Consider the following 21,713-nt stretch of genomic DNA (forward strand, 5'->3'; position numbering starts at 1 on the left):
AGTCCACATTCCAATTGCCTTTGGGTCCAGAAAACAAGTTTGCCTAAACACCAAACACTTACAGCGATGGTCAGCTCATAAACAGTGAAGAAAAAGAGCTCACATTGAAGGTGTTGCACCTAAACTGTGCTTTGTATTGGCAGATTTGGCTTACGGCTGCCAGAGGGGCAAGGCATGGCAAGAGCTTTGAGTTTGCCAGACTGTGAAAAAGTTAAAGGTAAGCACTGTTTCTGCCCGGTTTCGAACCGGGGACCTTTCGCGTGTGAGGCGAACGTGATAACCACTACACTACAGAAACCTATTCATGCTGTTTTTTTGAGCCTTGCAGACCGAAAGTCTACCCTAAAGTAAGATCGGTGAAAAGAGCTGCTGAAAGCGACATTGACAAAAAGCACTAGCGCGCTCAAATTGTTTCTGCCCGGTTTCGAACCGGGGACCTTTCGCGTGTTAGGCGAACGTGATAACCACTACACTACAGAAACCTATCATGACAGCACTTTTCGGGTTGGTTGCTCGGAGGTTGGGGGTCACCGTATTAGCTATTATTTGCTTCTGGTTGGTTGATAACCTGAGTTCAGTTTACCGTCCTTGCAAATGATACTCTTTGGTAATGAAGCAAAGAAGGAAGAAAGCCCATCTCGGATGCCTAACTTGATACAAATAACATCCTCAAAACAGCCAGTACTGGCAAGATACACTGAGTCATGGATATCACCTCTAGCTTTTCCACACACTTTTCTCACCAGGTCAGCTGAAAACATACGCCAATGGTCGTCAGGTTTTCCAGCTCAGCTGACTAAGCAGGAGAACCAAAGTCCACATTCCAATTGCCTTTGGGTCCAGAAAACAAGTTTGCCTAAACACCAAACACTTACAGCGATGATCAGCTCATAAACAGTGAAGAAAAAGAGCTCACATTGAAGGTGTTGCACCTAAACTGTGCTTTGTATTGGCAGATTTGGCTTACGGCTGCCAGAGGGGCAAGGCATGGCAAGAGCTTTGAGTTTGCCAGACTGTGAAAAAGTTAAAGGTAAGCACTGTTTCTGCCCGGTTTCGAACCGGGGACCTTTCGCGTGTGAGGCGAACGTGATAACCACTACACTACAGAAACCCATTCATGCTGTTTTTTTGAGCCTTGCAGACCGAAAGTCTACCCTAAAATAAGATCGGTGAAAAGAGCTGCTGAAAGTGACATTGACAAAAAGCACTAGCGCGCTCAAATTGTTTCTGCCCGGTTTCGAACCGGGGACCTTTCGCGTGTTAGGCGAACGTGATAACCACTACACTACAGAAACCTATCATGACAGCACTTTTCGGGTTGGTTGCTCGGAGGTTGGGGTCACCGTATTAGCTATTATTTGCTTCTGGTTGGTTGATAACCTGAGTTCAGTTTACCGTCCTTGCAAATGATACTCTTTGGTAATGAAGCAAAGAAGGAAGAAAGCCCATCTCGGATGCCTAACTTGATACAAATAACATCCTCAAAACAGCCAGTACTGGCAAGATACACTGAGTCATGGATATCACCTCTAGCTTTTCCACACACTTTTCTCACCAGGTCAGCTGAAAACATACGCCAATGGTCGTCAGGTTTTCCAGCTCAGCTGACTAAGCAGGAGAACCAAAGTCCACATTCCAATTGCCTTTGGGTCCAGAAAACAAGTTTGCCTAAACACCAAACACTTACAGCGATGGTCAGCTCATAAACAGTGAAGAAAAAGAGCTCACATTGAAGGTGTTGCACCTAAACTGTGCTTTGTATTGGCAGATTTGGCTTACGGCTGCCAGAGGGGCAAGGCATGGCAAGAGCTTTGAGTTTGCCAGACTGTGAAAAAGTTAAAGGTAAGCACTGTTTCTGCCCGGTTTCGAACTGGGGACCTTTCGCGTGTGAGGCGAACGTGATAACCACTACACTACAGAAACCCATTCATGCTGTTTATTTGAGCCTTGCAAACCGAAAGTCTACCCTAAAGTAAGATCGGTGAAAAGAGCTGCTGAAAGCGACATTGACAAAAAGCACTAGCGCGCTCAAATTGTTTCTGCCCGGTTTCGAACCGGGGACCTTTCGCGTGTTAGGCGAACGTGATAACCACTACACTACAGGAACCTATCACGACAGCATTTTTTGGGTTGGTTGCTCGGAGGTTGGGGTCACCGTATTAGCTATTATTTGCTTCTGGTTGGTTGATAACCTGAGTTCAGTTTACCGTCCTTGCAAATGATACTCTTTGGTAATGAAGCAAAGAAGGAAGAAAGCCCATCTCGGATGCCTAACTTGATACAAATAACATCCTCAAAACAGCCAGTACTGGCAAGATACACTGAGTCATGGATATCACCTCTAGCTTTTCCACACACTTTTCTCACCAGGTCAGCTGAAAACATACGCCAATGGTCGTCAGGTTTTCCAGCTCAGCTGACTAAGCAGGAGAACCAAAGTCCACATTCCAATTGCCTTTGGGTCCAGAAAACAAGTTTGCCTAAACACCAAACACTTACAGCTGAAAACTGAAAACATACGCCAATGGTCGTCAGGTTTTCCAGCTCAGCTGACTAAGCAGGAGAACCAAAGTCCACATTCCAATTGCCTTTGGGTCCAGAAAACAAGTTTGCCTAAACACCAAACACTTACAGCGATGGTCAGCTCATAAACAGTGAAGAAAAAGAGCTCACATTGAAGGTGTTGCACCTAAACTGTGCTTTGTATTGGCAGATTTGGCTTACGGCTGCCAGAGGGGCAAGGCATGGCAAGAGCTTTGAGTTTGCCAGACTGTGAAAAAGTTAAAGGTAAGCACTGTTTCTGCCCGGTTTCGAACCGGGGACCTTTCGCGTGTGAGGCGAACGTGATAACCACTACACTACAGAAACCTATTCATGCTGTTTTTTTGAGCCTTGCAGACCGAAAGTCTACCCTAAAGTAAGATCGGTGAAAAGAGCTGCTGAAAGCGACATTGACAAAAAGCACTAGCGCGCTCAAATTGTTTCTGCCCGGTTTCGAACCGGGGACCTTTCGCGTGTTAGGCGAACGTGATAACCACTACACTACAGAAACCTATCATGACAGCACTTTTCGGGTTGGTTGCTCGGAGGTTGGGGGTCACCGTATTAGCTATTATTTGCTTCTGGTTGGTTGATAACCTGAGTTCAGTTTACCGTCCTTGCAAATGATACTCTTTGGTAATGAAGCAAAGAAGGAAGAAAGCCCATCTCGGATGCCTAACTTGATACAAATAACATCCTCAAAACAGCCAGTACTGGCAAGATACACTGAGTCATGGATATCACCTCTAGCTTTTCCACACACTTTTCTCACCAGGTCAGCTGAAAACATACGCCAATGGTCGTCAGGTTTTCCAGCTCAGCTGACTAAGCAGGAGAACCAAAGTCCACATTCCAATTGCCTTTGGGTCCAGAAAACAAGTTTGCCTAAACACCAAACACTTACAGCGATGATCAGCTCATAAACAGTGAAGAAAAAGAGCTCACATTGAAGGTGTTGCACCTAAACTGTGCTTTGTATTGGCAGATTTGGCTTACGGCTGCCAGAGGGGCAAGGCATGGCAAGAGCTTTGAGTTTGCCAGACTGTGAAAAAGTTAAAGGTAAGCACTGTTTCTGCCCGGTTTCGAACCGGGGACCTTTCGCGTGTGAGGCGAACGTGATAACCACTACACTACAGAAACCCATTCATGCTGTTTTTTTGAGCCTTGCAGACCGAAAGTCTACCCTAAAATAAGATCGGTGAAAAGAGCTGCTGAAAGTGACATTGACAAAAAGCACTAGCGCGCTCAAATTGTTTCTGCCCGGTTTCGAACCGGGGACCTTTCGCGTGTTAGGCGAACGTGATAACCACTACACTACAGAAACCTATCATGACAGCACTTTTCGGGTTGGTTGCTCGGAGGTTGGGGTCACCGTATTAGCTATTATTTGCTTCTGGTTGGTTGATAACCTGAGTTCAGTTTACCGTCCTTGCAAATGATACTCTTTGGTAATGAAGCAAAGAAGGAAGAAAGCCCATCTCGGATGCCTAACTTGATACAAATAACATCCTCAAAACAGCCAGTACTGGCAAGATACACTGAGTCATGGATATCACCTCTAGCTTTTCCACACACTTTTCTCACCAGGTCAGCTGAAAACATACGCCAATGGTCGTCAGGTTTTCCAGCTCAGCTGACTAAGCAGGAGAACCAAAGTCCACATTCCAATTGCCTTTGGGTCCAGAAAACAAGTTTGCCTAAACACCAAACACTTACAGCGATGGTCAGCTCATAAACAGTGAAGAAAAAGAGCTCACATTGAAGGTGTTGCACCTAAACTGTGCTTTGTATTGGCAGATTTGGCTTACGGCTGCCAGAGGGGCAAGGCATGGCAAGAGCTTTGAGTTTGCCAGACTGTGAAAAAGTTAAAGGTAAGCACTGTTTCTGCCCGGTTTCGAACTGGGGACCTTTCGCGTGTGAGGCGAACGTGATAACCACTACACTACAGAAACCCATTCATGCTGTTTATTTGAGCCTTGCAAACCGAAAGTCTACCCTAAAGTAAGATCGGTGAAAAGAGCTGCTGAAAGCGACATTGACAAAAAGCACTAGCGCGCTCAAATTGTTTCTGCCCGGTTTCGAACCGGGGACCTTTCGCGTGTTAGGCGAACGTGATAACCACTACACTACAGGAACCTATCACGACAGCATTTTTTGGGTTGGTTGCTCGGAGGTTGGGGTCACCGTATTAGCTATTATTTGCTTCTGGTTGGTTGATAACCTGAGTTCAGTTTACCGTCCTTGCAAATGATACTCTTTGGTAATGAAGCAAAGAAGGAAGAAAGCCCATCTCGGATGCCTAACTTGATACAAATAACATCCTCAAAACAGCCAGTACTGGCAAGATACACTGAGTCATGGATATCACCTCTAGCTTTTCCACACACTTTTCTCACCAGGTCAGCTGAAAACATACGCCAATGGTCGTCAGGTTTTCCAGCTCAGCTGACTAAGCAGGAGAACCAAAGTCCACATTCCAATTGCCTTTGGGTCCAGAAAACAAGTTTGCCTAAACACCAAACACTTACAGCTGAAAACTGAAAACATACGCCAATGGTCGTCAGGTTTTCCAGCTCAGCTGACTAAGCAGGAGAACCAAAGTCCACATTCCAATTGCCTTTGGGTCCAGAAAACAAGTTTGCCTAAACACCAAACACTTACAGCGATGGTCAGCTCATAAACAGTGAAGAAAAAGAGCTCACATTGAAGGTGTTGCACCTAAACTGTGCTTTGTATTGGCAGATTTGGCTTACGGCTGCCAGAGGGGCAAGGCATGGCAAGAGCTTTGAGTTTGCCAGACTGTGAAAAAGTTAAAGGTAAGCACTGTTTCTGCCCGGTTTCGAACCGCGGACCTTTCGCGTGTGAGGCGAACGTGATAACCACTACACTACAGAAACCTATTCATGCTGTTTTTTTGAGCCTTGCAGACCGAAAGTCTACCCTAAAGTAAGATCGGTGAAAAGAGCTGCTGAAAGCGACATTGACAAAAAGCACTAGCGCGCTCAAATTGTTTCTGCCCGGTTTCGAACCGGGGACCTTTCGCGTGTTAGGCGAACGTGATAACCACTACACTACAGAAACCTATCATGACAGCACTTTTCGGGTTGGTTGCTCGGAGGTTGGGGTCACCGTATTAGCTATTATTTGCTTCTGGTTGGTTGATAACCTGAGTTCAGTTTACCGTCCTTGCAAATGATACTCTTTGGTAATGAAGCAAAGAAGGAAGAAAGCCCATCTCGGATGCCTAACTTGATACAAATAACATCCTCAAAACAGCCAGTACTGGCAAGATACACTGAGTCATGGATATCACCTCTAGCTTTTCCACACACTTTTCTCACCAGGTCAGCTGAAAACATACGCCAATGGTCGTCAGGTTTTCCAGCTCAGCTGACTAAGCAGGAGAACCAAAGTCCACATTCCAATTGCCTTTGGGTCCAGAAAACAAGTTTGCCTAAACACCAAACACTTACAGCGATGATCAGCTCATAAACAGTGAAGAAAAAGAGCTCACATTGAAGGTGTTGCACCTAAACTGTGCTTTGTATTGGCAGATTTGGCTTACGGCTGCCAGAGGGGCAAGGCATGGCAAGAGCTTTGAGTTTGCCAGACTGTGAAAAAGTTAAAGGTAAGCACTGTTTCTGCCCGGTTTCGAACCGGGGACCTTTCGCGTGTGAGGCGAACGTGATAACCACTACACTACAGAAACCCATTCATGCTGTTTTTTTGAGCCTTGCAGACCGAAAGTCTACCCTAAAGTAAGATCGGTGAAAAGAGCTGCTGAAAGTGACATTGACAAAAAGCACTAGCGCGCTCAAATTGTTTCTGCCCGGTTTCGAACCGGGGACCTTTCGCGTGTTAGGCGAACGTGATAACCACTACACTACAGAAACCTATCATGACAGCACTTTTCGGGTTGGTTGCTCGGAGGTTGGGGTCACCGTATTAGCTATTATTTGCTTCTGGTTGGTTGATAACCTGAGTTCAGTTTACCGTCCTTGCAAATGATACTCTTTGGTAATGAAGCAAAGAAGGAAGAAAGCCCATCTCGGATGCCTAACTTGATACAAATAACATCCTCAAAACAGCCAGTACTGGCAAGATACACTGAGTCATGGATATCACCTCTAGCTTTTCCACACACTTTTCTCACCAGGTCAGCTGAAAACATACGCCAATGGTCGTCAGGTTTTCCAGCTCAGCTGACTAAGCAGGAGAACCAAAGTCCACATTCCAATTGCCTTTGGGTCCAGAAAACAAGTTTGCCTAAACACCAAACACTTACAGCGATGGTCAGCTCATAAACAGTGAAGAAAAAGAGCTCACATTGAAGGTGTTGCACCTAAACTGTGCTTTGTATTGGCAGATTTGGCTTACGGCTGCCAGAGGGGCAAGGCATGGCAAGAGCTTTGAGTTTGCCAGACTGTGAAAAAGTTAAAGGTAAGCACTGTTTCTGCCCGGTTTCGAACCGGGGACCTTTCGCGTGTGAGGCGAACGTGATAACCACTACACTACAGAAACTTATTCATGCTGTTTTTTTGAGCCTTGCAGACCGAAAGTCTACCCTAAAGTAAGATCGGTGAAAAGAGCTGCTGAAAGCGACATTGACAAAAACCACTAGCGCGCTCAAATTGTTTCTGCCCGGTTTCGAACCGGGGACCTTTCGCGTGTTAGGCGAACGTGATAACCACTACACTACAGAAACCTATCATGACAGCACTTTTCGGGTTGGTTGCTCGGAGGTTGGGGTCACCGTATTAGCTATTATTTGCTTCTGGTTGGTTGATAACCTGAGTTCAGTTTACCGTCCTTGCAAATGATACTCTTTGGTAATGAAGCAAAGAAGGAAGAAAGCCCATCTCGGATGCCTAACTTGATACAAATAACATCCTCAAAACAGCCAGTACTGGCAAGATACACTGAGTCATGGATATCACCTCTAGCTTTTCCACACACTTTTCTCACCAGGTCAGCTGAAAACATACGCCAATGGTCGTCAGGTTTTCCAGCTCAGCTGACTAAGCAGGAGAACCAAAGTCCACATTCCAATTGCCTTTGGGTCCAGAAAACAAGTTTGCCTAAACACCAAACACTTACAGCGATGATCAGCTCATAAACAGTGAAGAAAAAGAGCTCACATTGAAGGTGTTGCACCTAAACTGTGCTTTGTATTGGCAGATTTGGCTTACGGCTGCCAGAGGGGCAAGGCATGGCAAGAGCTTTGAGTTTGCCAGACTGTGAAAAAGTTAAAGGTAAGCACTGTTTCTGCCCGGTTTCGAACCGGGGACCTTTCGCGTGTGAGGCGAACGTGATAACCACTACACTACAGAAACCCATTCATGCTGTTTTTTTGAGCCTTGCAGACCGAAAGTCTACCCTAAAGTAAGATCGGTGAAAAGAGCTGCTGAAAGTGACATTGACAAAAAGCACTAGCGCGCTCAAATTGTTTCTGCCCGGTTTCGAACCGGGGACCTTTCGCGTGTTAGGCGAACGTGATAACCACTACACTACAGAAACCTATCATGACAGCACTTTTCGGGTTGGTTGCTCGGAGGTTGGGGTCACCGTATTAGCTATTATTTGCTTCTGGTTGGTTGATAACCTGAGTTCAGTTTACCGTCCTTGCAAATGATACTCTTTGGTAATGAAGCAAAGAAGGAAGAAAGCCCATCTCGGATGCCTAACTTGATACAAATAACATCCTCAAAACAGCCAGTACTGGCAAGATACACTGAGTCATGGATATCACCTCTAGCTTTTCCACACACTTTTCTCACCAGGTCAGCTGAAAACATACGCCAATGGTCGTCAGGTTTTCCAGCTCAGCTGACTAAGCAGGAGAACCAAAGTCCACATTCCAATTGCCTTTGGGTCCAGAAAACAAGTTTGCCTAAACACCAAACACTTACAGCGATGGTCAGCTCATAAACAGTGAAGAAAAAGAGCTCACATTGAAGGTGTTGCACCTAAACTGTGCTTTGTATTGGCAGATTTGGCTTACGGCTGCCAGAGGGGCAAGGCATGGCAAGAGCTTTGAGTTTGCCAGACTGTGAAAAAGTTAAAGGTAAGCACTGTTTCTGCCCGGTTTCGAACCGGGGACCTTTCGCGTGTGAGGCGAACGTGATAACCACTACACTACAGAAACCCATTCATGCTGTTTATTTGAGCCTTGCAAACCGAAAGTCTACCCTAAAGTAAGATCGGTGAAAAGAGCTGCTGAAAGCGACATTGACAAAAAGCACTAGCGCGCTCAAATTGTTTCTGCCCGGTTTCGAACCGGGGACCTTTCGCGTGTTAGGCGAACGTGATAACCACTACACTACAGGAACCTATCACGACAGCATTTTTTGGTTTGGTTGCTCGGAGGTTGGGGTCACCGTATTAGCTATTATTTGCTTCTGGTTGGTTGATAACCTGAGTTCAGTTTACCGTCCTTGCAAATGATACTCTTTGGTAATGAAGCAAAGAAGGAAGAAAGCCCATCTCGGATGCCTAACTTGATACAAATAACATCCTCAAAACAGCCAGTACTGGCAAGATACACTGAGTCATGGATATCACCTCTAGCTTTTCCACACACTTTTCTCACCAGGTCAGCTGAAAACATACGCCAATGGTCGTCAGGTTTTCCAGCTCAGCTGACTAAGCAGGAGAACCAAAGTCCACATTCCAATTGCCTTTGGGTCCAGAAAACAAGTTTGCCTAAACACCAAACACTTACAGCGATGATCAGCTCATAAACAGTGAAGAAAAAGAGCTCACATTGAAGGTGTTGCACCTAAACTGTGCTTTGTATTGGCAGATTTGGCTTACGGCTGCCAGAGGGGCAAGGCATGGCAAGAGCTTTGAGTTTGCCAGACTGTGAAAAAGTTAAAGGTAAGCACTGTTTCTGCCCGGTTTCGAACCGGGGACCTTTCGCGTGTGAGGCGAACGTGATAACCACTACACTACAGAAACCCATTCATGCTGTTTTTTTGAGCCTTGCAGACCGAAAGTCTACCCTAAAGTAAGATCGGTGAAAAGAGCTGCTGAAAGCGACATTGACAAAAAGCACTAGCGCGCTCAAATTGTTTCTGCCCGGTTTCGAACCGGGGACCTTTCGCGTGTTAGGCGAACGTGATAACCACTACACTACAGAAACCTATCATGACAGCACTTTTCGGGTTGGTTGCTCGGAGGTTGGGGTCACCGTATTAGCTATTATTTGCTTCTGGTTGGTTGATAACCTGAGTTCAGTTTACCGTCCTTGCAAATGATACTCTTTGGTAATGAAGCAAAGAAGGAAGAAAGCCCATCTCGGATGCCTAACTTGATACAAATAACATCCTCAAAACAGCCAGTACTGGCAAGATACACTGAGTCATGGATATCACCTCTAGCTTTTCCACACACTTTTCTCACCAGGTCAGCTGAAAACATACGCCAATGGTCGTCAGGTTTTCCAGCTCAGCTGACTAAGCAGGAGAACCAAAGTCCACATTCCAATTGCCTTTGGGTCCAGAAAACAAGTTTGCCTAAACACCAAACACTTACAGCGATGGTCAGCTCATAAACAGTGAAGAAAAAGAGCTCACATTGAAGGTGTTGCACCTAAACTGTGCTTTGTATTGGCAGATTTGGCTTACGGCTGCCAGAGGGGCAAGGCATGGCAAGAGCTTTGAGTTTGCCAGACTGTGAAAAAGTTAAAGGTAAGCACTGTTTCTGCCCGGTTTCGAACCGCGGACCTTTCGCGTGTGAGGCGAACGTGATAACCACTACACTACAGAAACCCATTCATGCTGTTTTTTTGAGCCTTGCAGACCGAAAGTCTACCCTAAAGTAAGATCGGTGAAAAGAGCTGCTGAAAGCGACATTGACAAAAAGCACTAGCGCGCTCAAATTGTTTCTGCCCGGTTTCGAACCGGGGACCTTTCGCGTGTTAGGCGAACGTGATAACCACTACACTACAGAAACCTATCATGACAGCACTTTTCGGGTTGGTTGCTCGGAGGTTGGGGTCACCGTATTAGCTATTATTTGCTTCTGGTTGGTTGATAACCTGAGTTCAGTTTACCGTCCTTGCAAATGATACTCTTTGGTAATGAAGCAAAGAAGGAAGAAAGCCCATCTCGGATGCCTAACTTGATACAAATAACATCCTCAAAACAGCCAGTACTGGCAAGATACACTGAGTCATGGATATCACCTCTAGCTTTTCCACACACTTTTCTCACCAGGTCAGCTGAAAACATACGCCAATGGTCGTCAGGTTTTCCAGCTCAGCTGACTAAGCAGGAGAACCAAAGTCCACATTCCAATTGCCTTTGGGTCCAGAAAACAAGTTTGCCTAAACACCAAACACTTACAGCGATGATCAGCTCATAAACAGTGAAGAAAAAGAGCTCACATTGAAGGTGTTGCACCTAAACTGTGCTTTGTATTGGCAGATTTGGCTTACGGCTGCCAGAGGGGCAAGGCATGGCAAGAGCTTTGAGTTTGCCAGACTGTGAAAAAGTTAAAGGTAAGCACTGTTTCTGCCCGGTTTCGAACCGGGGACCTTTCGCGTGTGAGGCGAACGTGATAACCACTACACTACAGAAACCCATTCATGCTGTTTTTTTGAGCCTTGCAAACCGAAAGTCTACCCTAAAGTAAGATCGGTGAAAAGAGCTGCTGAAAGTGACATTGACAAAAAGCACTAGCGCGCTCAAATTGTTTCTGCCCGGTTTCGAACCGGGGACCTTTCGCGTGTTAGGCGAACGTGATAACCACTACACTACAGAAACCTATCATGACAGCACTTTTCGGGTTGGTTGCTCGGAGGTTGGGGTCACCGTATTAGCTATTATTTGCTTCTGGTTGGTTGATAACCTGAGTTCAGTTTACCGTCCTTGCAAATGATACTCTTTGGTAATGAAGCAAAGAAGGAAGAAAGCCCATCTCGGATGCCTAACTTGATACAAATAACATCCTCAAAACAGCCAGTACTGGCAAGATACACTGAGTCATGGATATCACCTCTAGCTTTTCCACACACTTTTCTCACCAGGTCAGCTGAAAACATACGCCAATGGTCGTCAGGTTTTCCAGCTCAGCTGACTAAGCAGGAGAACCAAAGTCCACATTCCAATTGCCTTTGGGTCCAGAAAACAAGTTTGCCTAAACACCAAACACTTACAGCGATGGTCAGCTCATAAACAGTGAAGAAAAAGAGCTCACATTGAAGGTGTTGCACCTAAACTGTGCTTTGTATTGGCAGATTTGGCTTACGGCTGCCAGAGGGGCAAGGCATGGCAAGAGCTTTGAGTTTGCCAGACTGTGAAAAAGTTAAAGGTAAGCACTGTTTCTGCCCGGTTTCGAACCGGGGACCTTTCGCGTGTGAGGCGAACGTGATAACCACTACACTACAGAAACTTATTCATGCTGTTTTTTTGAGCCTTGCAGACCGAAAGTCTACCCTAAAGTAAGATCGGTGAAAAGAGCTGCTGAAAGCGACATTGACAAAAAGCACTAGCGCGCTCAAATTGTTTCTGCCCGGTTTCGAACCGGGGACCTTTCGCGTGTTAGGCGAACGTGATAACCACTACACTACAGAAACCTATCATGACAGCACTTTTCGGGTTGGTTGCTCGGAGGTTGGGGTCACCGTATTAGCTATTATTTGCTTCTGGTTGGTTGATAACCTGAGTTCAGTTTACCGTCCTTGCAAATGATACTCTTTGGTAATGAAGCAAAGAAGGAAGAAAGCCCATCTCGGATGCCTAACTTGATACAAATAACATCCTCAAAACAGCCAGTACTGGCAAGATACACTGAGTCATGGATATCACCTCTAGCTTTTCCACACACTTTTCTCACCAGGTCAGCTGAAAACATACGCCAATGGTCGTCAGGTTTTCCAGCTCAGCTGACTAAGCAGGAGAACCAAAGTCCACATTCCAATTGCCTTTGGGTCCAGAAAACAAGTTTGCCTAAACACCAAACACTTACAGCGATGATCAGCTCATAAACAGTGAAGAAAAAGAGCTCACATTGAAGGTGTTGCACCTAAACTGTGCTTTGTATTGGCAGATTTGGCTTACGGCTGCCAGAGGGGCAAGGCATGGCAAGAGCTTTGAGTTTGCCAGACTGTGAAAAAGTTAAAGGTAAGCACTGTTTCTGCCCGGTTTCGAACCGGGGACCTTTCGCGTGTGAGGCGAACGTGATAACCACTACACTACAGAAACCCATTCATGCTGTTTTTTTGAGCCTTGCAAACCGAAAGTCTACCCTAAAGTAAGATCGGTGAAAAGAGCTGCTGAAAGTGACATTGACAAAAAGCACTAGCGCGCTCAAATTGTTTCTGCCCGGTTTCGAACCGGGGACCTTTCGCGTGTTAGGCGAACGTGATAACCACTACACTACAGAAACCTATCATGACAGCACTTTTCGGGTTGGTTGCTCGGAGGTTGGGGTCACTGTATTAGCTATTATTTGCTTCTGGTTGGTTGATAACCTGAGTTCAGTTTACCGTCCTTGCAAATGATACTCTTTGGTAATGAAGCAAAGAAGGAAGAAAGCCCATCTCGGATGCCTAACTTGATACAAATAACATCCTCAAAACAGCCAGTACTGGCAAGATACACTGAGTCATGGATATCACCTCTAGCTTTTCCACACACTTTTCTCACCAGGTCAGCTGAAAACATACGCCAATGGTCGTCAGGTTTTCCAGCTCAGCTGACTAAGCAGGAGAACCAAAGTCCACATTCCAATTGCCTTTTGGTCCAGAAAACAAGTTTGCCTAAACACCAAACACTTACAGCGATGGTCAGCTCATAAACAGTGAAGAAAAAGAGCTCACATTGAAGGTGTTGCACCTAAACTGTGCTTTGTATTGGCAGATTTGGCTTACGGCTGCCAGAGGGGCAAGGCATGGCAAGAGCTTTGAGTTTGCCAGACTGTGAAAAAGTTAAAGGTAAGCACTGTTTCTGCCCGGTTTCGAACCGGGGACCTTTCGCGTGTGAGGCGAACGTGATAACCACTACACTACAGAAACCTATTCATGCTGTTTTTTTGAGCCTTGCAGACCGAAAGTCTACCCTAAAGTAAGATCGGTGAAAAGAGCTGCTGAAAGCGACATTGACAAAAAGCACTAGCGCGCTCAAATTGTTTCTGCCCGGTTTCGAACCGGGGACCTTTCGCGTGTTAGGCGAACGTGATAACCACTACACTACAGAAACCTATCATGACAGCACTTTTCGGGTTGGTTGCTCGGAGGTTGGGGTCACCGTATTAGCTATTATTTGCTTCTGGTTGGTTGATAACCTGAGTTCAGTTTACCGTCCTTGCAAATGATACTCTTTGGTAATGAAGCAAAGAAGGAAGAAAGCCCATCTCGGATGCCTAACTTGATACAAATAACATCCTCAAAACAGCCAGTACTGGCAAGATACACTGAGTCATGGATATCACCTCTAGCTTTTCCACACACTTTTCTCACCAGGTCAGCTGAAAACATACGCCAATGGTCGTCAGGTTTTCCAGCTCAGCTGACTAAGCAGGAGAACCAAAGTCCACATTCCAATTGCCTTTGGGTCCAGAAAACAAGTTTGCCTAAACACCAAACACTTACAGCGATGATCAGCTCATAAACAGTGAAGAAAAAGAGCTCACATTGAAGGTGTTGCACCTAAACTGTGCTTTGTATTGGCAGATTTGGCTTACGGCTGCCAGAGGGGCAAGGCATGGCAAGAGCTTTGAGTTTGCCAGACTGTGAAAAAGTTAAAGGTAAGCACTGTTTCTGCCCGGTTTCGAACCGGGGACCTTTCGCGTGTGAGGCGAACGTGATAACCACTACACTACAGAAACCCATTCATGCTGCTTTTTTGAGCCTTGCAGACCGAAAGTCTACCCTAAAGTAAGATCGGTGAAAAGAGCTGCTGAAAGCGACATTGACAAAAAGCACTAGCGCGCTCAAATTGTTTCTGCCCGGTTTTGAACCGGGGACCTTTCGCGTGTTAGGCGAACGTGATAACCACTACACTACAGAAACCTATCATGACAGCACTTTTCGGGTTGGTTGCTCGGAGGTTGGGGTCACCGTATTAGCTATTATTTGCTTCTGGTTGGTTGATAACCTGAGTTCAGTTTACCGTCCTTGCAAATGATACTCTTTGGTAATGAAGCAAAGAAGGAAGAAAGCCCATCTCGGATGCCTAACTTGATACAAATAACATCCTCAAAACAGCCAGTACTGGCAAGATACACTGAGTCATGGATATCACCTCTAGCTTTTCCACACACTTTTCTCACCAGGTCAGCTGAAAACATACGCCAATGGTCGTCAGGTTTTCCAGCTCAGCTGACTAAGCAGGAGAACCAAAGTCCACATTCCAATTGCCTTTGGGTCCAGAAAACAAGTTTGCCTAAACACCAAACACTTACAGCGATGGTCAGCTCATAAACAGTGAAGAAAAAGAGCTCACATTGAAGGTGTTGCACCTAAACTGTGCTTTGTATTGGCAGATTTGGCTTACGGCTGCCAGAGGGGCAAGGCATGGCAAGAGCTTTGAGTTTGCCAGACTGTGAAAAAGTTAAAGGTAAGCACTGTTTCTGCCCGGTTTCGAACCGGGGACCTTTCGCGTGTGAGGCGAACGTGATAACCACTACACTACAGAAACCCATTCATGCTGTTTTTTTGAGCCTTGCAGACCGAAAGTCTACCCTAAAGTAAGATCGGTGAAAAGAGCTGCTGAAAGCGACATTGACAAAAAGCACTAGCGCGCTCAAATTGTTTCTGCCCGGTTTCGAACCGGGGGACCTTTCGCGTGTTAGGCGAACGTGATAACCACTACACTACAGAAACCTATCACGACAGCATTTTTCGGGTTGGTTGCTCGGAGGTTGGGGTCACCGTATTAGCTATTATTTGCTTCTGGTTGGTTGATAACCTGAGTTCAGTTTACTGTCCTTGCAAATGATACTCTTTGGTAATGAAGCAAAGAAGGAAGAAAGCCCATCTCGGATGCCTAACTTGATACAAATAACATCCTCAAAACAGCCAGTACTGGCAAGATACACTGAGTCATGGATATCACCTCTAGCTTTTCCACACACTTTTCTCACCAGGTCAGCTGAAAACATACGCCAATGGTCGTCAGGTTTTCCAGCTCAGCTGACTAAGCAGGAGAACCAAAGTCCACATTCCAATTGCCTTTGGGTCCAGAAAACAAGTTTGCCTAAACACCAAACACTTACAGCGATGGTCAGCTCATAAACAGTGAAGAAAAAGAGCTCACATTGAAGGTGTTGCACCTAAACTGTGCTTTGTATTGGCAGATTTGGCTTACGGCTGCCAGAGGGGCAAGGCATGGCAAGAGCTTTGAGTTTGCCAGACTGTGAAAAAGTTAAAGGTAAGCACTGTTTCTGCCCGGTTTCGAACCGGGGACCTTTCGCGTGTGAGGCGAACGTGATAACCACGACACTACAGAAACCCGTTCATGCTGATTTTTTTGAGCCATGCAGACCGAAAGTCTACCCTAAAGTAAGATCGGTGAAAAGAGCTGCTGAAAGCGACATTGACAAAAAGCACTATCGCGCTCAAATTGTTTCTGCCCGGTTTTGAACCGGGGACCTTTCGCGTGTTAGGCGAACGTGATAACCACTACACTACAGAAACCTATCACGACAGCACTTTTCGGGTTGGTTGCTCGGAGGTTGGGGGTCACCGTATTAGCTATTATTTGCTTCTGGTTGGTTGATAACCTGAGTTCAGTTTACCGTCCTTGCAAATGATACTCTTTGGTAATGAAGCAAAGAAGGAAGAAAGCCCATCTCGGATGCCTAACTTGATACAAATAACATCCTCAAAACAGCCAGTACTGGCAAGATACACTGAGTCATGGATATCACCTCTAGCTTTCCACACACTTTTCTCACCAGGTCAGCTGAAAACATACGCCAATGGTCGTCAGGTTTTCCAGCTCAGCTGACTAAGCAGGAGAACCAAAGTCCACATTCCAATTGCCTTTGGGTCCAGAAAACAAGTTTGCCTAAACACCAAACACTTACAGCGATGGTCAGCTCATAAACAGTGAAGAAAAAGAGCTCACATTGAAGGTGTTGCACCTAAACTGTGCTTTGTATTGGCAGATTTGGCTTACGGCTGCCAGAGGGGCAAGGCATGGCAAGAGCTTTGAGTTTGCCAGACTGTGAAAAAGTTAAAGGTAAGCACTGTTTCTGCCCGGTTTCGAACCGGGGACCTTTCGCGTGTGAGGCGAACGTGATAACCACTACACTACAGAAACCTATTCATGCTGTTTTTTTGAGCCTTGCAGACCGAAAGTCTACCCTAAAGTAAGATCGGTGAAAAGAGCTGCTGAAAGCGACATTGACAAAAAGCACTAGCGCGCTCAAATTGTTTCTGCCCGGTTTCGAACCGGGGACCTTTCGCGTGTTAGGCGAACGTGATAACCACTACACTACAGAACCTATCATGACAGCACTTTTCGGGTTGGTTGCTCGGAGGTTGGGGTCACCGTATTAGCTATTATTTGCTTCTGGTTGGTTGATAACCTGAGTTCAGTTTACCGTCCTTGCAAATGATACTCTTTGGTAATGAAGCAAAGAAGGAAGAAAGCCCATCTCGGATGCCTAACTTGATACAAATAACATCCTCAAAACAGCCAGTACTGGCAAGATACACTGAGTCATGGATATCACCTCTAGCTTTTCCACACACTTTTCTCACCAGGTCAGCTGAAAACATACGCCAATGGTCGTCAGGTTTTCCAGCTCAGCTGACTAAGCAGGAGAACCAAAGTCCACATTCCAATTGCCTTTGGGTCCAGAAAACAAGTTTGCCTAAACACCAAACACTTACAGCGATGATCAGCTCATAAACAGTGAAGAAAAAGAGCTCACATTGAAGGTGTTGCACCTAAACTGTGCTTTGTATTGGCAGATTTGGCTTACGGCTGCCAGAGGGGCAAGGCATGGCAAGAGCCTTTGAGTTTGCCAGACTGTGAAAAAGTTAAAGGTAAGCACTGTTTCTGCCCGGTTTCGAACCGGGGACCTTTCGCGTGTGAGGCGAACGTGATAACCACTACACTACAGAAACCCATTCATGCTGTTTTTTTGAGCCTTGCAGACCGAAAGTCTACCCTAAAGTAAGATCGGTGAAAAGAGCTGCTGAAAGCGACATTGACAAAAAGCACTAGCGCGCTCAAATTGTTTCTGCCCGGTTTCGAACCGGGGACCTTTCGCGTGTTAGGCGAACGTGATAACCACTACACTACAGAAACCTATCATGACAGCACTTTTCGGGTTGGTTGCTCGGAGGTTGGGGTCACCGTATTAGCTATTATTTGCTTCTGGTTGGTTGATAACCTGAGTTCAGTTTACCGTCCTTGCAAATGATACTCTTTGGTAATGAAGCAAAGAAGGAAGAAAGCCCATCTCGGATGCCTAACTTGATACAAATAACATCCTCAAAACAGCCAGTACTGGCAAGATACACTGAGTCATGGATATCACCTCTAGCTTTTCCACACACTTTTCTCACCAGGTCAGCTGAAAACATACGCCAATGGTCGTCAGGTTTTCCAGCTCAGCTGACTAAGCAGGAGAACCAAAGTCCACATTCCAATTGCCTTTGGGTCCAGAAAACAAGTTTGCCTAAACACCAAACACTTACAGCGATGGTCAGCTCATAAACAGTGAAGAAAAAAGAGCTCACATTGAAGGTGTTGCACCTAAAACTGTGCTTTGTATTGGCAGATTTGGCTTACGGCTGCCAGAGGGGCAAGGCATGGCAAGAGCTTTGAGTTTGCCAGACTGTGAAAAAGTTAAAGGTAAGCACTGTTTCGAACCGGGGACCTTTCGCGTGTGAGGCGAACGTGATAACCACTACACTACAGAAACCCATTCATGCTGTTTTTTTGAGCCTTGCAGACCGAAAGTCTACCCTAAAGTAAGATCGGTGAAAAGAGCTGCTGAAAGCGACATTGACAAAAAGCACTAGCGCGCTCAAATTGTTTCTGCCCGGTTTCGAACCGGGGACCTTTCGCGTGTTAGGCGAACGTTATAACCACTACACTACAGAAACCTATCACGACAGCATTTTTCGGGTTGGTTGCTCGGAGGTTGGGGTCACCGTATTAGCTATTATTTGCTTCTGGTTGGTTGATAACCTGAGTTCAGTTTACTGTCCTTGCAAATGATACTCTTTGGTAATGAAGCAAAGAAGGAAGAAAGCCCATCTCGGATGCCTAACTTGATACAAATAACATCCTCAAAACAGCCAGTACTGGCAAGATACACTGAGTCATGGATATCACCTCTAGCTTTTCCACACACTTTTTCTCACCAGGTCAGCTGAAAACATACGCCAATGGTCGTCAGGTTTTCCAGCTCAGCTGACTAAGCAGGAGAACCAAAGTCCACATTCCAATTGCCTTTGGGTCCAGAAAACAAGTTTGCCTAAACACCAAACACTTACAGCGATGGTCAGCTCATAAACAGTGAAGAAAAAGAGCTCACATTGAAGGTGTTGCACCTAAACTGTGCTTTGTATTGGCAGATTTGGCTTACGGCTGCCAGAGGGGCAAGGCATGGCAAGAGCTTTGAGTTTGCCAGACTGTGAAAAAGTTAAAGGTAAGCACTGTTTCTGCCCGGTTTCGAACCGGGGACCTTTCGCGTGTGAGGCGAACGTGATAACCACGACACTACAGAAACCCGTTCATGCTGATTTTTTTGAGCCATGCAGACCGAAAGTCTACCCTAAAGTAAGATCGGTGAAAATAGCTGCTGAAAGCGACATTGACAAAAAGCACTATCGCGCTCAAATTGTTTCTGCCCGGTTTTGAACCGGGGACCTTTCGCGTGTTAGGCGAACGTGATAACCACTACACTACAGAAACCTATCACGACAGCACTTTTCGGGTTGGTTGCTCGGAGGTTGGGGGTCACCGTATTAGCTATTATTTGCTTCTGGTTGGTTGATAACCTGAGTTCAGTTTACCGTCCTTGCAAATGATACTCTTTGGTAATGAAGCAAAGAAGGAAGAAAGCCCATCTCGGATGCCTAACTTGATACAAATAACATCCTCAAAACAGCCAGTACTGGCAAGATACACTGAGTCATGGATATCACCTCTAGCTTTTCCACACACTTTTCTCACCAGGTCAGCTGAAAACATACGCCAATGGTCGTCTGGTTTTCCAGCTCAGCTGACTAAGCAGGAGAACCAAAGTCCACATTCCAATTGCCTTTGGGTCCAGAAAACAAGTTTGCCTAAACACCAAACACTTACAGCGATGGTCAGCTCATAAACAGTGAAGAAAAAGAGCTCACATTGAAGGTGTTGCACCTAAACTGTGCTTTGTATTGGCAGATTTGGCTTACGGCTGCCAGAGGGGCAAGGCATGGCAAGAGCTTTGAGTTTGCCAGACTGTGAAAAAGTTAAAGGTAAGCACTGTTTCTGCCCGGTTTCGAACTGGGGACCTTTCGCGTGTGAGGCGAACGTGATAACCACTACACTACAGAAACCCATTCATGCTGTTTTTTTGAGCCTTGCAGACCGAAAGTCTACCCTAAAGTAAGATCGGTGAAAAGAGCTGCTGAAAGTGACATTGACAAAAAGCACTAGTGCGCTCAAATTGTTTCTGCCCGGTTTCGAACCGGGGACCTTTCGCGTGTTAGGCGAACGTGATAACCACTACACTACAGAAACCTATCACGACGGCACTTTTCGGGTTGGTTGCTCGGAGGTTGGGGTCACCGTATTAGCTATTATTTGCTTCTGGTTGGTTGATAACCTGAGTTCAGTTTACCGTCCTTGCAAATGATACTCTTTGGTAATGAAGCAAAGAAGGAAGAAAGCCCATCTCGGATGCCTAACTTGGTACAAATAACATCCTCAAAACAGCCAGTACTGGCAAGATACACTGAGTCATGGATATCACCTCTAGCTTTTCCACACACTTTTCTCACCAGGTCAGCTGAAAACATACGCCAATGGTCGTCAGGTTTTCCAGCTCAGCTGACTAAGCAGGAGAACCAAAGTCCACATTCCAATTGCCTTTGGGTCCAGAAAACAAGTTTGCCTAAACACCAAACACTTACAGCGATGATCAGCTCATAAACAGTAAAGAAAAAGAGCTCACATTGAAGGTGTTGCACCTAAACTGTGCTTTGTATTGGCAGATTTGGCTTACGGCTGCCAGAGGGGCAAGGCATGGCAAGAGCTTTGAGTTTGCCAGACTGTGAAAAAGTTAAAGGTAAGCACTGTTTCTGCCCGGTTTCGAACCGGGGACCTTTCGCGTGTGAGGCGAACGTGATAACCACTACACTACAGAAACCCATTCATGCTGTTTTTTTGAGCCTTGCAGACCGAAAGTCTACCCTAAAGTAAGATCGGTGAAAAGAGCTGCTGAAAGCGACATTGACAAAAAGCACTAGCGCGCTCAAATTGTTTCTGCCCGGTTTCGAACCGGGGACCTTTCGCGTGTTAGGCGAACGTGATAACCACTACACTACAGAAACCTATCATGACAGCACTTTTCGGGTTGGTTGCTCGGAGGTTGGGGTCACCGTATTAGCTATTATTTGCTTCTGGTTGGTTGATAACCTGAGTTCAGTTTACCGTCCTTGCAAATGATACTCTTTGGTAATGAAGCAAAGAAGGAAGAAAGCCCATCTCGGATGCCTAACTTGATACAAATAACATCCTCAAAACAGCCAGTACTGGCAAGATACACTGAGTCATGGATATCACCTCTAGCTTTTCCACACACTTTTCTCACCAGGTCAGCTGAAAACATACGCCAATGGTCGTCAGGTTTTCCAGCTCAGCTGACTAAGCAGGAGAACCAAAGTCCACATTCCAATTGCCTTTGGGTCCAGAAAACAAGTTTGCCTAAACACCAAACACTTACAGCGATGGTCAGCTCATAAACAGTGAAGAAAAAGAGCTCACATTGAAGGTGTTGCACCTAAACTGTGCTTTGTATTGGCAGATTTGGCTTACGGCTGCCAGAGGGGCAAGGCATGGCAAGAGCTTTGAGTTTGCCAGACTGTGAAAAAGTTAAAGGTAAGCACTGTTTCTGCCCGGTTTCGAACCGGGGACCTTTCGCGTGTGAGGCGAACGTGATAACCACTACACTACAGAAACCCATTCATGCTGTTTTTTTGAGCCTTGCAGACCGAAAGT

At 45.9% G+C, this 21,713-nt stretch overlaps 36 non-coding genes across 36 annotated transcripts; all 36 read right to left on the minus strand.

The window, feature by feature from the left end:
- Positions 1-225: 225 nt before the first annotated feature.
- Positions 226-298, minus strand: TRNAV-CAC (transfer RNA valine (anticodon CAC)). The gene has a single exon. It is a non-coding gene; the product is annotated as a tRNA-Val (tRNA).
- A 111-nt stretch (positions 299-409) lies between these two features.
- Positions 410-482, minus strand: TRNAV-AAC (transfer RNA valine (anticodon AAC)). The gene has a single exon. It is a non-coding gene; the product is annotated as a tRNA-Val (tRNA).
- A 556-nt stretch (positions 483-1,038) lies between these two features.
- On the minus strand, positions 1,039-1,111 carry TRNAV-CAC (transfer RNA valine (anticodon CAC)). The gene has a single exon. It is a non-coding gene; the product is annotated as a tRNA-Val (tRNA).
- Positions 1,112-1,222: 111 nt separating this feature from the next.
- TRNAV-AAC (transfer RNA valine (anticodon AAC)) lies at positions 1,223-1,295 on the minus strand. The gene has a single exon. It is a non-coding gene; the product is annotated as a tRNA-Val (tRNA).
- Positions 1,296-2,795: 1,500 nt separating this feature from the next.
- TRNAV-CAC (transfer RNA valine (anticodon CAC)) lies at positions 2,796-2,868 on the minus strand. The gene has a single exon. It is a non-coding gene; the product is annotated as a tRNA-Val (tRNA).
- A 111-nt stretch (positions 2,869-2,979) lies between these two features.
- On the minus strand, positions 2,980-3,052 carry TRNAV-AAC (transfer RNA valine (anticodon AAC)). Its single transcript has one exon. It is a non-coding gene; the product is annotated as a tRNA-Val (tRNA).
- A 556-nt stretch (positions 3,053-3,608) lies between these two features.
- On the minus strand, positions 3,609-3,681 carry TRNAV-CAC (transfer RNA valine (anticodon CAC)). The gene has a single exon. It is a non-coding gene; the product is annotated as a tRNA-Val (tRNA).
- A 111-nt stretch (positions 3,682-3,792) lies between these two features.
- Positions 3,793-3,865, minus strand: TRNAV-AAC (transfer RNA valine (anticodon AAC)). Its single transcript has one exon. It is a non-coding gene; the product is annotated as a tRNA-Val (tRNA).
- Positions 3,866-5,549: 1,684 nt separating this feature from the next.
- On the minus strand, positions 5,550-5,622 carry TRNAV-AAC (transfer RNA valine (anticodon AAC)). The gene has a single exon. It is a non-coding gene; the product is annotated as a tRNA-Val (tRNA).
- A 555-nt stretch (positions 5,623-6,177) lies between these two features.
- TRNAV-CAC (transfer RNA valine (anticodon CAC)) lies at positions 6,178-6,250 on the minus strand. The gene has a single exon. It is a non-coding gene; the product is annotated as a tRNA-Val (tRNA).
- Positions 6,251-6,361: 111 nt separating this feature from the next.
- TRNAV-AAC (transfer RNA valine (anticodon AAC)) lies at positions 6,362-6,434 on the minus strand. Its single transcript has one exon. It is a non-coding gene; the product is annotated as a tRNA-Val (tRNA).
- A 555-nt stretch (positions 6,435-6,989) lies between these two features.
- TRNAV-CAC (transfer RNA valine (anticodon CAC)) lies at positions 6,990-7,062 on the minus strand. Its single transcript has one exon. It is a non-coding gene; the product is annotated as a tRNA-Val (tRNA).
- Positions 7,063-7,173: 111 nt separating this feature from the next.
- Positions 7,174-7,246, minus strand: TRNAV-AAC (transfer RNA valine (anticodon AAC)). Its single transcript has one exon. It is a non-coding gene; the product is annotated as a tRNA-Val (tRNA).
- A 555-nt stretch (positions 7,247-7,801) lies between these two features.
- Positions 7,802-7,874, minus strand: TRNAV-CAC (transfer RNA valine (anticodon CAC)). Its single transcript has one exon. It is a non-coding gene; the product is annotated as a tRNA-Val (tRNA).
- Positions 7,875-7,985: 111 nt separating this feature from the next.
- Positions 7,986-8,058, minus strand: TRNAV-AAC (transfer RNA valine (anticodon AAC)). Its single transcript has one exon. It is a non-coding gene; the product is annotated as a tRNA-Val (tRNA).
- A 555-nt stretch (positions 8,059-8,613) lies between these two features.
- TRNAV-CAC (transfer RNA valine (anticodon CAC)) lies at positions 8,614-8,686 on the minus strand. Its single transcript has one exon. It is a non-coding gene; the product is annotated as a tRNA-Val (tRNA).
- Positions 8,687-9,425: 739 nt separating this feature from the next.
- TRNAV-CAC (transfer RNA valine (anticodon CAC)) lies at positions 9,426-9,498 on the minus strand. Its single transcript has one exon. It is a non-coding gene; the product is annotated as a tRNA-Val (tRNA).
- A 111-nt stretch (positions 9,499-9,609) lies between these two features.
- On the minus strand, positions 9,610-9,682 carry TRNAV-AAC (transfer RNA valine (anticodon AAC)). Its single transcript has one exon. It is a non-coding gene; the product is annotated as a tRNA-Val (tRNA).
- Positions 9,683-10,421: 739 nt separating this feature from the next.
- On the minus strand, positions 10,422-10,494 carry TRNAV-AAC (transfer RNA valine (anticodon AAC)). The gene has a single exon. It is a non-coding gene; the product is annotated as a tRNA-Val (tRNA).
- A 555-nt stretch (positions 10,495-11,049) lies between these two features.
- TRNAV-CAC (transfer RNA valine (anticodon CAC)) lies at positions 11,050-11,122 on the minus strand. The gene has a single exon. It is a non-coding gene; the product is annotated as a tRNA-Val (tRNA).
- Positions 11,123-11,233: 111 nt separating this feature from the next.
- Positions 11,234-11,306, minus strand: TRNAV-AAC (transfer RNA valine (anticodon AAC)). Its single transcript has one exon. It is a non-coding gene; the product is annotated as a tRNA-Val (tRNA).
- A 555-nt stretch (positions 11,307-11,861) lies between these two features.
- On the minus strand, positions 11,862-11,934 carry TRNAV-CAC (transfer RNA valine (anticodon CAC)). Its single transcript has one exon. It is a non-coding gene; the product is annotated as a tRNA-Val (tRNA).
- A 111-nt stretch (positions 11,935-12,045) lies between these two features.
- On the minus strand, positions 12,046-12,118 carry TRNAV-AAC (transfer RNA valine (anticodon AAC)). The gene has a single exon. It is a non-coding gene; the product is annotated as a tRNA-Val (tRNA).
- A 555-nt stretch (positions 12,119-12,673) lies between these two features.
- TRNAV-CAC (transfer RNA valine (anticodon CAC)) lies at positions 12,674-12,746 on the minus strand. Its single transcript has one exon. It is a non-coding gene; the product is annotated as a tRNA-Val (tRNA).
- Positions 12,747-12,857: 111 nt separating this feature from the next.
- Positions 12,858-12,930, minus strand: TRNAV-AAC (transfer RNA valine (anticodon AAC)). Its single transcript has one exon. It is a non-coding gene; the product is annotated as a tRNA-Val (tRNA).
- A 555-nt stretch (positions 12,931-13,485) lies between these two features.
- On the minus strand, positions 13,486-13,558 carry TRNAV-CAC (transfer RNA valine (anticodon CAC)). The gene has a single exon. It is a non-coding gene; the product is annotated as a tRNA-Val (tRNA).
- A 111-nt stretch (positions 13,559-13,669) lies between these two features.
- Positions 13,670-13,742, minus strand: TRNAV-AAC (transfer RNA valine (anticodon AAC)). The gene has a single exon. It is a non-coding gene; the product is annotated as a tRNA-Val (tRNA).
- A 555-nt stretch (positions 13,743-14,297) lies between these two features.
- Positions 14,298-14,370, minus strand: TRNAV-CAC (transfer RNA valine (anticodon CAC)). Its single transcript has one exon. It is a non-coding gene; the product is annotated as a tRNA-Val (tRNA).
- Positions 14,371-15,109: 739 nt separating this feature from the next.
- On the minus strand, positions 15,110-15,182 carry TRNAV-CAC (transfer RNA valine (anticodon CAC)). The gene has a single exon. It is a non-coding gene; the product is annotated as a tRNA-Val (tRNA).
- A 1,553-nt stretch (positions 15,183-16,735) lies between these two features.
- On the minus strand, positions 16,736-16,808 carry TRNAV-CAC (transfer RNA valine (anticodon CAC)). Its single transcript has one exon. It is a non-coding gene; the product is annotated as a tRNA-Val (tRNA).
- A 739-nt stretch (positions 16,809-17,547) lies between these two features.
- TRNAV-CAC (transfer RNA valine (anticodon CAC)) lies at positions 17,548-17,620 on the minus strand. Its single transcript has one exon. It is a non-coding gene; the product is annotated as a tRNA-Val (tRNA).
- A 111-nt stretch (positions 17,621-17,731) lies between these two features.
- On the minus strand, positions 17,732-17,804 carry TRNAV-AAC (transfer RNA valine (anticodon AAC)). Its single transcript has one exon. It is a non-coding gene; the product is annotated as a tRNA-Val (tRNA).
- A 2,357-nt stretch (positions 17,805-20,161) lies between these two features.
- On the minus strand, positions 20,162-20,234 carry TRNAV-AAC (transfer RNA valine (anticodon AAC)). Its single transcript has one exon. It is a non-coding gene; the product is annotated as a tRNA-Val (tRNA).
- A 555-nt stretch (positions 20,235-20,789) lies between these two features.
- TRNAV-CAC (transfer RNA valine (anticodon CAC)) lies at positions 20,790-20,862 on the minus strand. The gene has a single exon. It is a non-coding gene; the product is annotated as a tRNA-Val (tRNA).
- A 111-nt stretch (positions 20,863-20,973) lies between these two features.
- Positions 20,974-21,046, minus strand: TRNAV-AAC (transfer RNA valine (anticodon AAC)). Its single transcript has one exon. It is a non-coding gene; the product is annotated as a tRNA-Val (tRNA).
- A 555-nt stretch (positions 21,047-21,601) lies between these two features.
- Positions 21,602-21,674, minus strand: TRNAV-CAC (transfer RNA valine (anticodon CAC)). Its single transcript has one exon. It is a non-coding gene; the product is annotated as a tRNA-Val (tRNA).
- Positions 21,675-21,713: the final 39 nt, after the last annotated feature.

The sequence above is a fragment of the Lithobates pipiens genome, unplaced genomic scaffold (genome assembly GCF_037356315.1).
Source record: "Lithobates pipiens isolate NorthernLeopardFrog02 unplaced genomic scaffold, aLitPip1_a1.2 Scaffold_8, whole genome shotgun sequence".
Taxonomy (NCBI): domain Eukaryota; kingdom Metazoa; phylum Chordata; class Amphibia; order Anura; family Ranidae; genus Lithobates; species Lithobates pipiens.